Source organism: Schistocerca americana, chromosome 1 (genome assembly GCF_021461395.2).
Source record: "Schistocerca americana isolate TAMUIC-IGC-003095 chromosome 1, iqSchAmer2.1, whole genome shotgun sequence".
Taxonomy (NCBI): domain Eukaryota; kingdom Metazoa; phylum Arthropoda; class Insecta; order Orthoptera; family Acrididae; genus Schistocerca; species Schistocerca americana.
Window position 1 is genome coordinate 1,000,684,406 of NC_060119.1, and position 15,903 is coordinate 1,000,700,308.

Genomic DNA, 15,903 nt, shown 5'->3' on the forward strand with positions numbered 1-15,903 from the left:
CCTCCACGTATTCTAAACACTTATGCTCAGTTTACTCTGTGAAAATGCGATAGACCTTTCTTTTTATCTTCCAACCTTTTCACATTCTTTCCTACACGTTCCTTAGCTCATGCATCACAACTTTTCATAACTCTTTGAGATCTGAATCTACTTTTGAAAGTATCTGTGTCAACTTAGCATCAACCTACTGCTCAGATTATACTATGTATTAGGCAAACTGTTGTTTAATGTTACGCTTTAATTCCACTTTTAACTTGGTCATTTCCGCAGACACATGAGAACTCATTCCTTCATTATCCTTACTTTGCAGCTCCATCTTGAGATTACCTAACATTTCAGTTAGAGACAACAGTAAAAAATTTTGCCAATCTGAGATTACTTTTCTTCTTCCATAATTCATTAGCAATTTTTCAACAGTCATAAATGCCTGCTGGCATTGAAATAATCAGATTTGCTCTATTGGTTCCACAGTACATTACTTGGAGATGCTAACTTCGTTTCCTCCTCATACAAAGCATAAACAGAAAACATTTCTTTAGCTTCCTCTTAATTTTATCCATGTCAGTTATACATTCGACTTCACAAACTGAATTAGAATCTGCTGGTTGTCTATTGCCAGTGGCCATTTTGTTCCAAAATGTTACTAGCACGCCCAGCAGCCGATAAAGCATAAGAGAGCTCGGTTCTGCATCAGCTGTCTGCCTTCTCGATTGGTGTCTCCACAATTTAGTTGAAAGGCCACACCTCTGCTGGGGCCACTAGTGGCCACAACAACTATACAAGTACCTCGGCGATGTGATCAGTGTCAGCTAAAGAGCCCAAATTGTAAGTTCACTCTGTCTTCTTGTCGCAAGGAGCATGGTTTTTAATTTCTGTTTGATACTGGTCATTGTTATATTAACATACTCAAAGCTTAGTTTTATAAAACATTTTGCACCTTACTAGTTCGATTCACAATTATCTAGCAATATCCCATACCATTTCCCAGCACCGAAGCACCACTCTGGAAGATGGTTTACCTCTTCTCAATTATTTTGCGAATTCAGTTTATCAGTTCAAGGTTCATAAAAATAAGTATATTGTGTAGTGGCAACTTCTGCCACCGAATGTATCAGGATGACCAAATGTAGCAGGAAGAGGTAGAAGGCACCGTATTAAGACTCGCCGCAGCTTTCGAAATGATTCATTGTTTCCAACCACAGTGCCCTCAAACACCTTAGTCTGAATCACAGGGCCCCGCAATGTTGAAGAAGCACCCCAGTGGCCCAAGCAATGCAATGCTGTGTCGAGCCTTGGATGCCAACAGAGTTGCGGCGTCATCAGGGTGCTGGCAGCTGACTCGGCGGTCTGCGTCCCTGCCGACTCAGCGCTGCTCGGTGTGAGCTGCAGGCGGCCTGCTGCATCCTTCTCGCCAGCATGGCTGAGATCGTGGCAACAATGAGCGCCTGCGATCCGGCGTCCGAATCTGCAGCACTCGCCTCAGGATGCCTCCGGTGTGTGTTGGAAGCCAGGACGACTGCCCACAGTAGCGAGCCATGGAGTGGCCCACTGCTGGCGGGCTACGGACCCTGTGGGGGCCTCAGAGGGTCGAACCAACAACCCGCTGTGGACTGGAATGCTGGCACCCCATCCGGTGGTGTGACACGACCCACCATCCAGGAGAGCTGCCACACTTGAATGAATCTTGTTAGAAACCCACACCTATTTATAAGCAGCTGTGCACCTCTGTTTTGCTAATGCACTGCTCCGAGTCACGTACTCACGTCACTTATGTTGCGCCAGTGGTCCCCTTCTGCCTGTAACTTGCACCATGCAAACCGCTGTGTTTACTCGTTTCAGTGGTTCGATAGCCCTGTGGCCTCCATTCTACTTCGCAACCGCTGGTCAGCATTACTTACTGTCAACAGGCCCGCACCTGGATGTAACTTGTGCACTCAGAAATGTTGCACCGGATCTAATTTTCCTATCTTGAACTGTGGTGCTGCTACAATTGGTTTACAGCCCCACACTCAGTTCTGCAGTGTAATGTCGAAAAACTTGCATGTGGTAGTAAGTGGCTGTCTGACAAGGTTGCGAGACCTAATTTAGACATGGACCTACCTTCAGAGACTGCGTCCTTCAAGACCAGTCACACATTCTCGAACTGTTAACCACACCTGTCTTTACTGCACTGCACTGATGGTTACGCAGTACTCCCATCTATGGGTGCTACCACTTGTGTATATCATTGAACTTTTATCACTAAAATAAAACATGTAATTGGGACCATCAAAGAAAGAATCATCTAATATTCTAAGATTAAATATATTTTGTCCTACAATTACACCAAGATTTACACCAAGTTGACAATAGGACTTATCAGAATTCTAGGAGCTTGCGAGAATGAAACTATTTCACATTGACAACACAATTCCGCGTAAGCGAATTTAGCAGCTTGCTCATCCCATTACAATCACGTTGCTGGTTGCCAGCGAAGATTCAGAATCTGGTACTCACAAGACACACGATTTCTATAAGAAACGAACAACGTTAATACCCCCCCCCCCCCCCTTCCCAGTCTCTACCACATAGCCATCATCGCCATTCCATAACAGCACACAACAGTACACAACTTAATAATTAGCCTCGTCCCACTTACTACCAGTTGACTGAGTGATAACATATGACATGCCATAAGCTTTCCTTCACTTGAACTATCTCCATGCATGTTGATATTATCACCAGCGGAACTGTACTTTGTAAGACCAATTAATAGCACTTCCTACGTGACTGTGTCTATTCGGTCTTCTTTAACACAAAATGAAAAAATAAGAAGCTTATGATGTAACCAAGGTGGCTGCCATCTGACACAGGTCCGACCTCAGCCAAGCTCCAATGCAGTCTCTCCTGCACAATGATCTGTCTGTCCGACTTATTGCTTTTGAGTGTGCTGTGTCATTAGATAAGCCACTTTATCAGTTATTTTTCTACGATAATGATGCAGGATGGGGCAATGAGTTAAAAGTTATACCTGCAACGGAATTCGAACCCAAGTCTCCGGCTAATTTGACTGACGCGCTATCCATTGCGCAAACCCAATTCATCATCATCATCATCATCATCATTCGCATGTACACACATGCAGTAAATTTATGTTATGTAATGAATTTCATTACATAAAACAAAAATGAATCAACTGAATTAAATATCTAAGTTTCTAATCTATTCCAACACCGTGGCACTGGCATCCATACACTTATTCCAAGTGCAGTTATAGGATTGTAGGCCACATTCCTCTTATACTGTTTGTTCCAGTGCCCTATATTCACAGCACAGAGACTCTACAATACATTTGTTCAGTGAGTCAGCGCACCGACCACATCAACTGCAATTTCTATTTAATTTGACCCACAGTCTCCTGGCAAGTTCGACACCCACAGTATCACAGTTAGAGTTCACGGACTATTCCCGTTCTTCGCAATTAGGGATGTGTTCGCAGCTCTTATTCCAGGGGTCTATTATTTCGTGTTACATGTAGCTAGCTGTTATGTGTACAGTAGTGGTGGGTGTCTTGAATGAAGCCTGTATATTCGTAAGACAGGCATGTCGTAATGAATGGGTAGTTCCTTATTCCCTTACATATTGTGCTAAATTCTAACCTGGGTCTCCGTTCTGCGAATATTTGGGAGGTAGATATTGCTTAGCAGGGGAGCTCAGAAGACTGGAGTTGACCTGATTGTATCAGTAATCATGTGCACCGTGTTTTTCAAATGTGCATCGATGAGGCTGGTACGACAAGTACATCACTTTGAAGAGCAATCTCTGCTGCGAAAAAAAAAAGTGCAAGAGCCGTCTCCATTGAATCCATTGAATCCCCTTAGGAACTTTCAGCATGTTGAGTAGCTTGGGTTAGCAACTTCTGTTAGTCAGTAGAACGGAAAACGAGTCCGAGTTGCAAATTTTTACTTTTCATTCGTTCGATGATTACTTTTGAGTCGAGGCCCATTTTCAAATCATCATAAAAAAGTCGAAAATGGCATTTCCAAAGATATCAAAAATGTTCATTGCAGATTTTTGACATCTTTCGAAATGCCGTTTTCGACTTCGTAATGATGATTTGAAAATGCGTCTCAGCCCGAAGCTAATCATCAAATGAATAAAAAGTAAAAATCTGCAACTTGGACTGTTTTTCGTTCTACTGAATCCCCTTACGTTGTGCCACACAGACTCTGAATGATGTTGTTACGACTTTTTATATTGGTTGACGTGTTTTTCAGGTGTTTTTTAGACGAGAGAGTACCCAGTGCAGATTCCAGTTCACACCTGAGCCCATTGCTGCTCCCCTTGTAGTGGGGAGTATTGTGCAATGGATAGCGCATCTGCCTGGTAAGCAGAACAGCTGGATTAGAATCCAGGCACTAGCACAAATCTTAATTTTTTAACCCAAAATTTTTGTCTTAGACGAAGGTGAGGCTCAGTATGTCTGTGGAACATCAACTGTATATAATTAACTTTTTTCTATCAAAACTGTAGAAGAAACTCTTTAGAAATCACCTCTGAAATAAATATTCCGACAGTCTTATTCACATAAAATACGTTTCCCTGAAGAACTATTTTTCTTTTCCCAGCCATCTCTTTCAAACCTGCCATGATGATGTGGCGTGGCATCCTTGGGCGCACTGCCACCGTGCTGACGCTGCAAAGGTAGCTTCCTGCCTTCGTGCGTTCCCACGAATTCTAATTTCAATGCTTGATTAAAACTGAAACTTATCATGATCTATCATTCTGATCACGATGCCGTTTTCACTAAAGCGTAGAAAAATTCTTCAGACATCTACACATGATCAGACAAGATTATTTATCTCTGCTACTCTTAATTTTTTAACTGCTTATGCAGGAACACGATGAGCATTCACAGTGGAATGACCTACCACTGCCACGCCTCATTTGGCTCCATACATTTTCTAGTGAAATACCAAGCCACTGGAAAAAAGCACTGATAACCTCCGTGTAAGAAAGGACCACATAATTTTAGACCATTACGCTTAACATCAGTTTTCTGCACAGTTCTTGAGGATTTTCTGTGTTCAAACACAATAAATTTTTTATGGCGAAATGCCTGTAGCCACATATCTACATGAGATCAGAAAGCACTGCTCGTGCGAGACTCAACTTGCCTAACTAGCAAAACCTCGATGAATGGCAACGGACGGATTACATATTCCTAGACTTCCAGAAATAATTTGATTCGCACGGAAGTCTGTTAACAAAGGTCCGGGTATCCGGAACAGGATATCAGATATGTGACTGGAAGGAAGACATTTCATGTAATGCAAACCACTTGGTTGACCTAGAAGGCGAGTGTTCATCAGAGACAAGAGTATCGCTAGGAGTGCCGCTGGGACCGCTTCTATTGTCTTCATACATAAGTTATCTAACGAAGCGGATGTCAGTAATCTGCAACTATTTGTTGATGTTGTCTTTGAGTGACAATAGGATGATACAAAATGATAATTTCTGTTTCGTGTAGTGAACGGTCGCTTCTTCTGGATTTGCGAAAATGCATTTAATGAAGAGGTGTACAAAAATTCTGTCATGCTCGAATACAGTATTAGGGGTGTTCTGCATGATCTTCGTGTGATGTTGTAAACTGAATGAAATGGAACGAGCTTATGAGGTCGATTGTATGAATAGCAAATGGTCGACTTCCGTTTAGTGGTAGAATTATATAAAAGTGCAGCTCATCTACAAGGGAGACCATGCACAGAATATTTGTGTGAAGTATCCTTAAGTACTGCTCAAATGCTTGAGACCCCCAAGAGGTCAGATTAAAGACACCGAAATACAGGGAACACTTTCAACTATTTATTGCACAAGAATCAAATATTGTACAGGTATCATACATAAGTCATTTTTAAGAGAAACCCTGAAAGGTTTTTTTCATGTATAATTTGCCGTAGTCAGCGGCAGTCGCAAACGTGGAGCTGCCGCATGGATGGATCGGTCGTGCTGCAGAAGGGAACAGCTGTTTCATGAAATGGCCACCCCGATCACGAGATCTCACTCCGTGTGACTTTTTTCTGTGAGGACACATTAAAGATCTGGGTTATGTACCGCCTCTACCATGTGATGTAGCAGAGCTCCGGGAGAGAATACGGGAAGCGACTGCCGCAGTCCACGATGCCATTCTGGGACGGGTATGGCAAGAATTCGATTACTCAGGGTTCTCATATCGAATGTTTCAAAAAAAAAAAAAACTTTCAGAGTTTCTCTTCAAAATTCAATGTATATGACATCTGTACAATGTTTAGGTCTTGTGCAATAAATAACTGAAAGTGTTCCCGGACTTTATTTACTCCCTGTAATTTGGAGCCGCGTTGTTAGATTTGTTTTCGGCAGGTTTGATCAACGTATAGACGTTACGGTAATGCTCTGTGAACTCTAATGGGAGACTCTGGAAGGAATAAAACGTTGTTTTGATGTAACACAACAGTTGTGACAGACTGCAGAACGATGCTGTTGTTATAGACGTACATCTTGCATAAGGTCTCGAAGACAAGACATGGAAAATTAAGGTTCGTACACAAGTGTAAAAACAATTGTTTCTCCTGCGCTCCATTTGCGAGTGGAGTAGAAAGAGAACGACTGTCAGTGGTAATTGCACCATAGGATGGCTTTCCCCGTGTATATGGAGAGGTAGATGGAAAAGAAGCGGGAACATGTGTTGTTTGAGGACATTGTGGAGTAGCTTCTGTTCTGTTCAGGACTGCCAGGATACAAACAGACAATACAGAAATACAAGAAATCAGTGTTTACAATATACTTCACATTAGTTTTGTGATCATATTTCATCAGTTCCTGTACCAAAGTTAGTTGTTGAATAGCAATGAAGATCACATTTCCTTCTAGTGCTATAGTTGTGAATATCTCTGTTACCCTCGTACATGGATGAATTGTTCCTAATAAGTTGAATAAGTGTACAATAACGGCTGCTTAAAGAGGTGTCTAAGAGATGTATCCGAGTATACCACACACATATATCTAATTACTTTCTTTTATACAATGAATATATTTTAATTAAGGCACGAGCCACCCATGAACATTATCCTTTAAGACACCACTGAGTATGCAAAATAAGTTAACTCTGTCCCAAAGATGGGAAATAACCTTGATGCTTCAGGGCGACTATATAGCTTTTCCAGTTTGTTTTGATCAATGTGCATATCTAAGAACTTCGCACTATTCACTCTCCTTATTATTTCCTCTTACTATGCTGGGTTAATAGGCTGTGGAATATTTTTTACAGAACAAAATTTGACGATCTATGTTCTTTTAAAGTTTAAAGAGAGCTCTTTTGCGTGAACTCAGTCAGTAACTTCCACAAAAACATCGTATACTATTTTCTCTGTCAATACTTTTTGTTTATATTCACAACAATATCTGCATCATCTACAATGAGACTAATTCCGACTAGACGTTTAATTTTAATTTTACATCGCTTAGATAGACCAGTGCGCTAGTGATCGAACCCTGTCGTACTCCCATTGTAATTTCTCCACATGCAGGTGATGTGTCGTCCCACTTTATAACACTCGAACGGCGTATGGTAACTTGTTATATTCTGTTGCTAAATAAGAGATAAACCAGGCATCTGCTGAACCACGTATCACATACGTTCTAGTTTATCATTTAAAGATCTGATTCCGTGCTCAGTATCTATACGAATAGCTGCTGCAGTCGAGGGGACTTTTCGAAATCCAATCTATGATTGGGTACAAAAAAATTAAATTGGGTGGTAGTTATTGACATCTGTGAAGCTACTCATCTGTTAGAGAGGTTTAACAGTATCTTAATCTGTCTTAGAAAACACTCTGAATTAATGAAAGTCTTACATAATTGACCATGAACATTACATACCGGGTAGTTCAAAAGGAAGAAACAGATTTTATTGATTATTACAGAAAAACTATAAAAGTCAGCCCAATAGCGTGCAGCCTGTGTAGTACCACGTATTTCCTGTCGATCGCATGGTACTACGTTGCTTGTACCCGTATAGCGAGGAAGCGCCGTTGAACTGCTCCCCACACCATAGGCCGTAGTGTGGACAGGCTTTCACTCTCAAGCACATTGCGAGGGATGGATCTCAACAGCAAATGGCGGATGCCTCTCGCCTTCGGAGCACGAGTGGTAGGCAGATGAAGATACTTGTTCGAGTATAAATTCTGAGATGTGGAAAAGAGACGGAGCGATGTGCGCAGTCGTAACAGGTGGCATCAGTACCTCCAACAGACTGCCCGTAAGTGAAATATGTCGAGGGCTTCTCAGTTTTTCATTGTGCATACAAATATGGCTGCAGTCGTCGCTTGTACATTTATGAGTCCCAGTCCGCCTTCAAACATAGGGAACGTAAGGGCGTCGTAGAGGACTTTTTTAAAATAGGAATACAGCAGTAAAGTAATATCCAAACGCCGCCTGCAGTCAGCGAACCGCAGCTGTCGGTAGTAGGAGAACCTGAGTCATGTGCATCAACTTGTTCTCACGTTAAGGTTAAGATACTGGACACGCTGTAGGAGATCCATGCGTTGCATTATGTTCTGGCGGACTTCTGCACATATCGCTTTCAGTAGACGTCTATAGTTCACGGTAGGCGTGTGACGCAGATCTCGTGTAAATGTAATGCCCAAATATCTGATCACGTCCACCTGTGGGAGGGACGCTCCTCAGCCCTCCTGGAGGCTCCTTCAAATATGCATCACTGGGCTATATTCATATGGCTTCTCGCTGCCAATCCACATCGCTTGATCCATTGATCAGATCATAATAGAAGGTCATCAGCAAATGCTCTGCAGTAGAAGGTGTGGTCCCTCAACATAATCCCCGAAAGTCTGTTTCTCAGACATCTTAAGATCTGTTCCACTGAGATCGCGTAAATATCTTGGAGAGTCGTCATCCTTGTCGAAACGGATCTCAGATTGGCAAGGGACCCGCCGTCCTCCATTTACCAGTACATAGGACGATGCTCAGCCTAAGAGGCGAAAAAATTACGTCGAGGAAGTCAGATGGGAAGCCGATGGGGGCTACAACTGACATAAGAAACTCGTGGTACACTCTGTCGAAAGTGTGCTTGAAGTCAGTTGAGATCATAGCAGCTCAAAGTGACAGAATGTGCGAGAGCTATTAAATCTCTACATTTGTCAGTGGCCGTTAGAATGTTGGTCTCCTAGTATTGTTTCCTCCATTGAAAGGATTTCGGGTAGGACCTTCTTTATACGCACTGCCAGGAGCCGGGCAAAGATCTTACAGTCTGAATGTAGTTGTGGTCGGGCGGTAGTCCTCGATCGACCGCTATTTTGAGGGCATGAATATCAGGATGAGTAGTTCATCGACGAAGGCAGATGGCACGAAGTAACCGGGCGATATCAGCTCTCGGTACATTGTGATCTGTTGTGTTTCGTCCTCACTATAACACAACAAATATTCCGTGATAGCCAAATTTATTTGACCTTCTGTCACTCGAAACAAAACTTAAGTTCGACTGGACAACACTTCGCTGGCTGTACCGCCAAGGAAAAATCAGAGTCCTAGTAGAGAATACAAGTCCAAACCACTGCCAACCAGTCGATACCGACGCGTCGCAAGTTTCCTGCCAGGGAGGCCACAGTACGGTTCGGTCGTCGTGAATCCTGCAGCCGGGTAGCAACACAGTCATCGGCGAAGATTGAACTGGTTAACCGGGATCAGGAAACTCGCTTAAATCCGCAGGTCTGGCCAATCAGTGTGTTGGTAGATGGCGCCCTTATACGGTTGCTCACTCTGGTGGCAAGGGCAGCGCCGCCAGGGTAATCCGTATCGATAGTGGTGTGTACGCTGCCGCTAACCCCAAGACGAGGCGTTCACTTGCGCCAGTTGTTGACATCGTGTGCGGCACCAGCGGTACTCGCTGTGTGCCTCGCGTGTTGTAGCACGCCGCGCCGAGTTGACGGCTGCTGTGCGGCGGCCGATACAACACGATCAAACGTGGCATCATCAGGATGCGGTAAGTCCGACAGAATTTGAGTGCCAGTTCGTCTGGCTCGGATGACGTGTTAATTGCACCCTTATCTAGCGCGACTTTAGTGTCGTCCAGTGTAATGCTAAAAGCAACGATGCTGCACGTCGTCGAGGGTGCGTAACATGTGCTGCAAAGTGTCGTTATTGTCCCCCTCTTCTACATTCTCCTCCTGGTAAAGACATCGATAATGGTCTGCAGAGGCTTCCACAACGGCTGCCTGTGTGGTTGAGGATCGATCATCCGGAAGAGATCCGTGATTAGTCGTTGGCGTCGCCAGCTATCGATTACGATGTGGCGCATAGGTGGGATTTCACTACTCGCTCAGTCTTGACGCCACGAACGCACGACGAAACCTTCCAAGTTTCACCGAATAAGGGACAATATGTCGGCTTCTTTTCGGTGGCTTGTAACCTGTCGATATCGTGGCGGAGGTTGGGATGGGAGTCCGCGAAGCGTCGTGTAGTAAAAAGTTCTAAGTGCGACGATGCCACGCGGCGATGTCCTTTCCATGCACCATTAAGCTATTCGAGTACGACTCACACCAATATCCATACTTCCATATGTCGCCAACCATGTGCCTACAACCCGTACACGCATGCCTGTCCGAAGGAACACTGCGCCCTAGTACGGAAAACACAGGCACTGCAATATCGATTTCGTCCGCATACACTTGGCAAACGACTTTCAAGCAAATTACTCGTATCTCCTCTATACGGGAATATACGTAATGGATATACAAGTAGAGGTTGTAAACATGTAGTTGACGGCATATGGAAGTTTGGGTCTGGCCGCGAGTCATGCTCGGATAGCCTGATGGTAAGGTCACCACTCGCGATAAGCGCGAAATCCAGGTTCTTGTACCGGCCCGGCACAAATTTGTCACCGGCCAGAGTGGCCGAGTGGTTCCAGGCGCTTCATTCTTGAACCGCGCGACCGCTACGGTCGCAGGTTCGAATGCTGCCTCGGGGATGGATGTGTGTGATGTCCTTAGGTTGGTTAGGTTTAAGTAGTTCTAAGTTCTAGGGGACTGATGACCTCACAAGTTGAATCCCATAGTGCTCAGAGCCATTTGAACCCTTTTTGAACACATTTGTCGTCATTCCAATACACAGCTGATGCTTATACATAGTGACAACTGCGAATACGTTTCATGTATCGATATTTTGAGTCGAGTTCATAGCAAAAGGCCATTTGTCACACAGGCACAGAAAAATGCATATCTTCAGTGGGCCATGTAACACAAAAACTGGTACAGTGGCTGACTGGAGACGTGTAGAGACTAAGTGCTCCCCTTTCTTCTACACCTCCTTTCACGATGGCAACACCGGCTTAGCAGGGCTGCAAACATTCGTTTCTGGTTTGACGAACACTCAAGCACCTTACACAACCTTAGCAGTTTTTTAATTCCACTTTTTTAATGGCACTCTTTGGAACAGTGTGTGTAACGTATCAATTAATATCTCTGAAAGTAGATTGTTAAAATTAGATGTAATTAGCACAGTGGACATGTGATGAAATTCCGGGTCTCACATCAGGACATCCTTCGTTTTTTCTCCGTGGGTATCGCGATAATCTCTTAAATGCAGAATCCTGATCTTCTAAAATTCCTTTCTGAATCATCATGCTTTCCAGTGCTCAAACGGAATATTAATATCCAGTGAGTAAAACTTAGCACACCTAAATGTGTATTTACACGTTCATTTAAAACGGAAGAGCCGTCCGCTGGTGGCCGAGCTGTTCTAGGCGCGTCAGTCCGGAGCCGCGCTGCTGCTACGGTCGCAGGTTCGAATCCTGCCTCGGGCATGGATGTGTGTGATGTCCTTAGGTTAGTTAGGTTTAAGTAGTTCTAAGTTATAGGGGACTAATGACCTCAGATGTTAAGTCCGATAGTACTCAGAGCCATTTGAATTTCTTTTTTTTAAACGGAAGATGTTACAGTGCAGTCCTCGCATCCTCATGCGTACTACTACCTGTAAGTAACACAAACAATACCTGTTATTAACATGTCATGCATACTTTCTGTAGATTACTTCTACAGTCCGTTATTTTTACTAGCAGCACAATCTTATCGAATAGCTGCACGTAAGCCTCGAGAGAAAGTTCCTGTTATTATCCATCATCTGATGGTGAACTTGCAGTGGCTTAAGAACTGTGTAATTGTGAGGTACACTGAGTGACAAAAGTCATGAGAGATTTCCTAAAATAGTGTCGGACCTCATCGGACCTCATTTTGCCTCTCGTAGTACAGCAACGCAACTAGTCACGGACTTTACAAAGTCGTTGCAAGACCCCTGCAGAAATATTGAACCATGTTGCTTCAGTAGTCGTCCATAATTGGGAAAGTGTTTCCGGTGTAGGATTTTGTGGACAAAAAGACCTCTCGATTATATCCCATAAATGTTTGAGAGTCGGGAAATTCTATCGAATTGTCCAGAATGTTCTTCACACAAATAGCGAACAATTACAGCCCTGTGACATGGCCCATTGTAGTCCATAGAAATTGCGTCATCGTTTGGGGACATGAAGTCCATGAAAGGCTGCATACGTCCTCCTAGTAGCCGAACATTAGCGAGGAACCACTCCATTTCCCGTAAACGCAGCCCACGCCACTACGTAGCCCCCACCAGCTTGCTAAGGGCCTTGTTGACAACCTGTGTCTATAGTTTCGTGGGGTCGAACACTACCATCAGCTTCTACCAACGGAAATCGGGACTCATCTAACCAGGCCATTGTTTTGCAGGCGTCTAGGGTCTAACCAATACGGTAAAGAACACAGGAGAGGTAACGCAGGCGATATCGTGCTGTCAGCTGTCTGCTGCCACGAAATTTCGTCGCTTTGTCCTAACGGATGAATTTGTCGTACTTCCCAAATTGATATCTGCGGTTATTTCACGCACTGTTGCTTGTCCGTTAGCACTGGAAATTCTAACGAAACGCCGCTGTTCTAGGTCGCTAATTGAAAGCTTTTTGCCACTGCGTTGCCCTTTGTGAAAGGTAATGCCTGAAACTTGATATTCTCGGCATACTTTTGACTCTGCAGATCTGAGAATACTGAATTCCCTAACGATTTCCGAAATGGAATGTCCCTTCCGCCTGGCTCCAACTATATGACCGCTATCAGAGTCTGTTCAGTCCTCTCGTGCGGCCACAATCACGCCGGAAATCTTCTCATACGAATCTCCTGAATACAAATGTCAGCTCTGCCACTGAATAGTTCTTTTGTAGCTAGTATAGTGAGACACTACCGACATATATATATGTGCATGTCAGTATCCCATGGCTTTTGTCATAGTGTAAACCACTACAAAAGTTGCAAAAAGTCTGAAGGCCGCTTTGCCCCCAGAAGTGCACCAAATAAAGCCATATCTTTGAAGACAGGGGCAACGGCCTTGTTGCAGTGGATACACTGGTTCCCTCCAGAACGCCGCAGTTATGCGCTGTCGGGCGTTGCCGGCACTTGAATGATGACCATCCGGGTCGCCATACGCTGTTGCCATTTTTAGGGGTGCACTCACACTCGTGATGCCAATTGAGGAGCTACTCGACCTAATAGTAGCGGCTCTGGTCAAAGAAAGCCATCATTAAGACCGTGCGAGCGGTGTGCTGACCACACGCCCTTCCTATCCACATCCTCAGCTGAGGATGACACGGCGGTCGGATGGTCCCGTAGGGCCACTTGTAGCCTGAAAACAGAATGCTTTGATGACAGGACATAAAATGTGCGGGTATCCACGAACTGCCACGCACCAAACGATCAGCATAAAAAGTCACGATGATTGATTTAACAGAGGTAATGTTGTTCTATGGTGAAGCAATCCTCGAAGTTAGAGGAACTATTATGAGGAAGACACCGCACAAAAATATGAACGCGATCTAATTTCACCATGTAAACGAAAACAATTCCCATTCATCTCCTATCTAACATACAACTTTGGTCTCATCTAACTTCTTCGTTTTTCTCTCGGATGAAGGAAAGGATGCCATGCCACAGACGAGAGGAAAGGGTTAGGTTTTGATAGTGCATACTTGAAATTTTTTCAGAGGTGAGTCAAGTGATTTTTCGCTCTCATTGTTGAAGTATCAGTTTGCCTACCCGGCATGCTGTCACCATGCTGAAAGACCCGCTAGAGGTATTATGGTGGGTGAAATAAATCTCCCAAACATCAAGAGTGTTCTGAACCACTGGGTGAAGTGCTGGTGATTGACATAATCGAGTCGCTCTCCATGCCCCATGTCCTGTGCAAGCGTCTTCATCTCACAATAACTATTGCAGCCTACATCCTTCTGAAACTTGTTTACTGTATTCTGCTCTTGCTCTCTCTCCATTAATTTGACCCCCAACTTCCCGCCAATACTAAACCTCTAATTTCTTGATGTCTCCGATTGTGCCCTAGCAACTAATCCTTCTTCTAGTGAAGTTGTGCCACAAATTTCTTTGCTCATCAGATCTATTCAGTACCTCCTCATTAGTTACGTGATCCACACAGCTAATTTTCAGCTATCTTCTGTGGCACCACATTTGAAAAGCTTCTAATCTCTTCTGGTATAAACCGTGTATCGTTAACGTTTCACTTTCAGGTATGGCTACACTCCAGGTAAATACCTTTAGAAAATATATTCTAATACTTACATTTGTATTGGATGTTAACAAACTTCTCTTCTTCAGAAACGCTTTTCTTCCTGTAGCCAGTCTAAATTTCATACCATCTCTTCTTCGGCCACCATCAGTTCTTTGCTGTCCAACTAGCTAAATTAATTAACTACTTTTAGTGACCCATTTCCTAATCTAACTTCCTCAGCTTCACCGGATTTAATTTGGCTGCATTCCGTTATCCTTGTCATCATTGTGTTGATGTCCATCATATATCCTCCTTTCAATACACTTTCCATACCGTTTTACTGCTCTTCTAAGTCCTTTGCTGTCTCTGACACAATTACAATGTCCTCAGCAAACCTCAACGTTTTTATTTCTTCTCCCTGAACTTTAATTCCTACCTCATCTTCTTCTTTGGTTACTTTTACTGCTTGCTCAATGTACAGATTGAATAAGTTTTGGGATAGTCTAAAATCCTGTCTCACTCCCTTCTCAACCAATGCTTCCCCTTCTTGTCCCCCAACTCGTATAGATGCCATCTGCTTTCTATAAAAGTTGTAATAGCCTCTCGCTCCCTGTATTTTACTCGTGCTACCTTCAGAATTTCAAAGAGAGCATTCGATTAAGGTTACAAACAGTTCTCCAAAACAATCCAGCAATCCGTTATGAAAGGTAGTCATAATGTTTTAAAAATCATCTTGGCAAAATAAAGTTAAATAATTGGTTTCTCTTGTTTGAAAACTTGCGCCAATGTCAAAGAAGAGCGTAGCGCTTTTCCCTTAGGGTCGCAGCACGTCTCTATTCTATGTCAGACGGTATTTGCATTGTTTGAGGGATACAGTTTTATATGATCTCGGAAAAATAAAATCACTTACTAAAGTTTCTGTTTAGTATTAAACTTCTGCACTCCAGGTAAACAATGATTTCCGCCCTCCAGAAGTGGACGTTCGTGCTGTAATTGAATTCTGCATTTAAATGATAAAAACGCTGTAGCTACCCTTGCATGTGTCGCCCAACTGCAGGACAACAATCCACCATCACAGCGATTGGTTGGCACAGATGTTTCCAGCAGGTCAAACAAGTTTGAATGACAAAGTCCGAAGTTGCAGAACACCTCTTCTTGAAGAACCTGAGATGACAAAGGGAAGTCTAGGTGCTCGAATCCTAGCGTATCACATTAGAGGCGTCGGTAAAGACAAAAACAATCGTGGTCTAGGGATGGTGTCTTTCATTAATAATCAAAATGTCCTGAATCCCGGGTCAGAGCCGGGTCATTGCT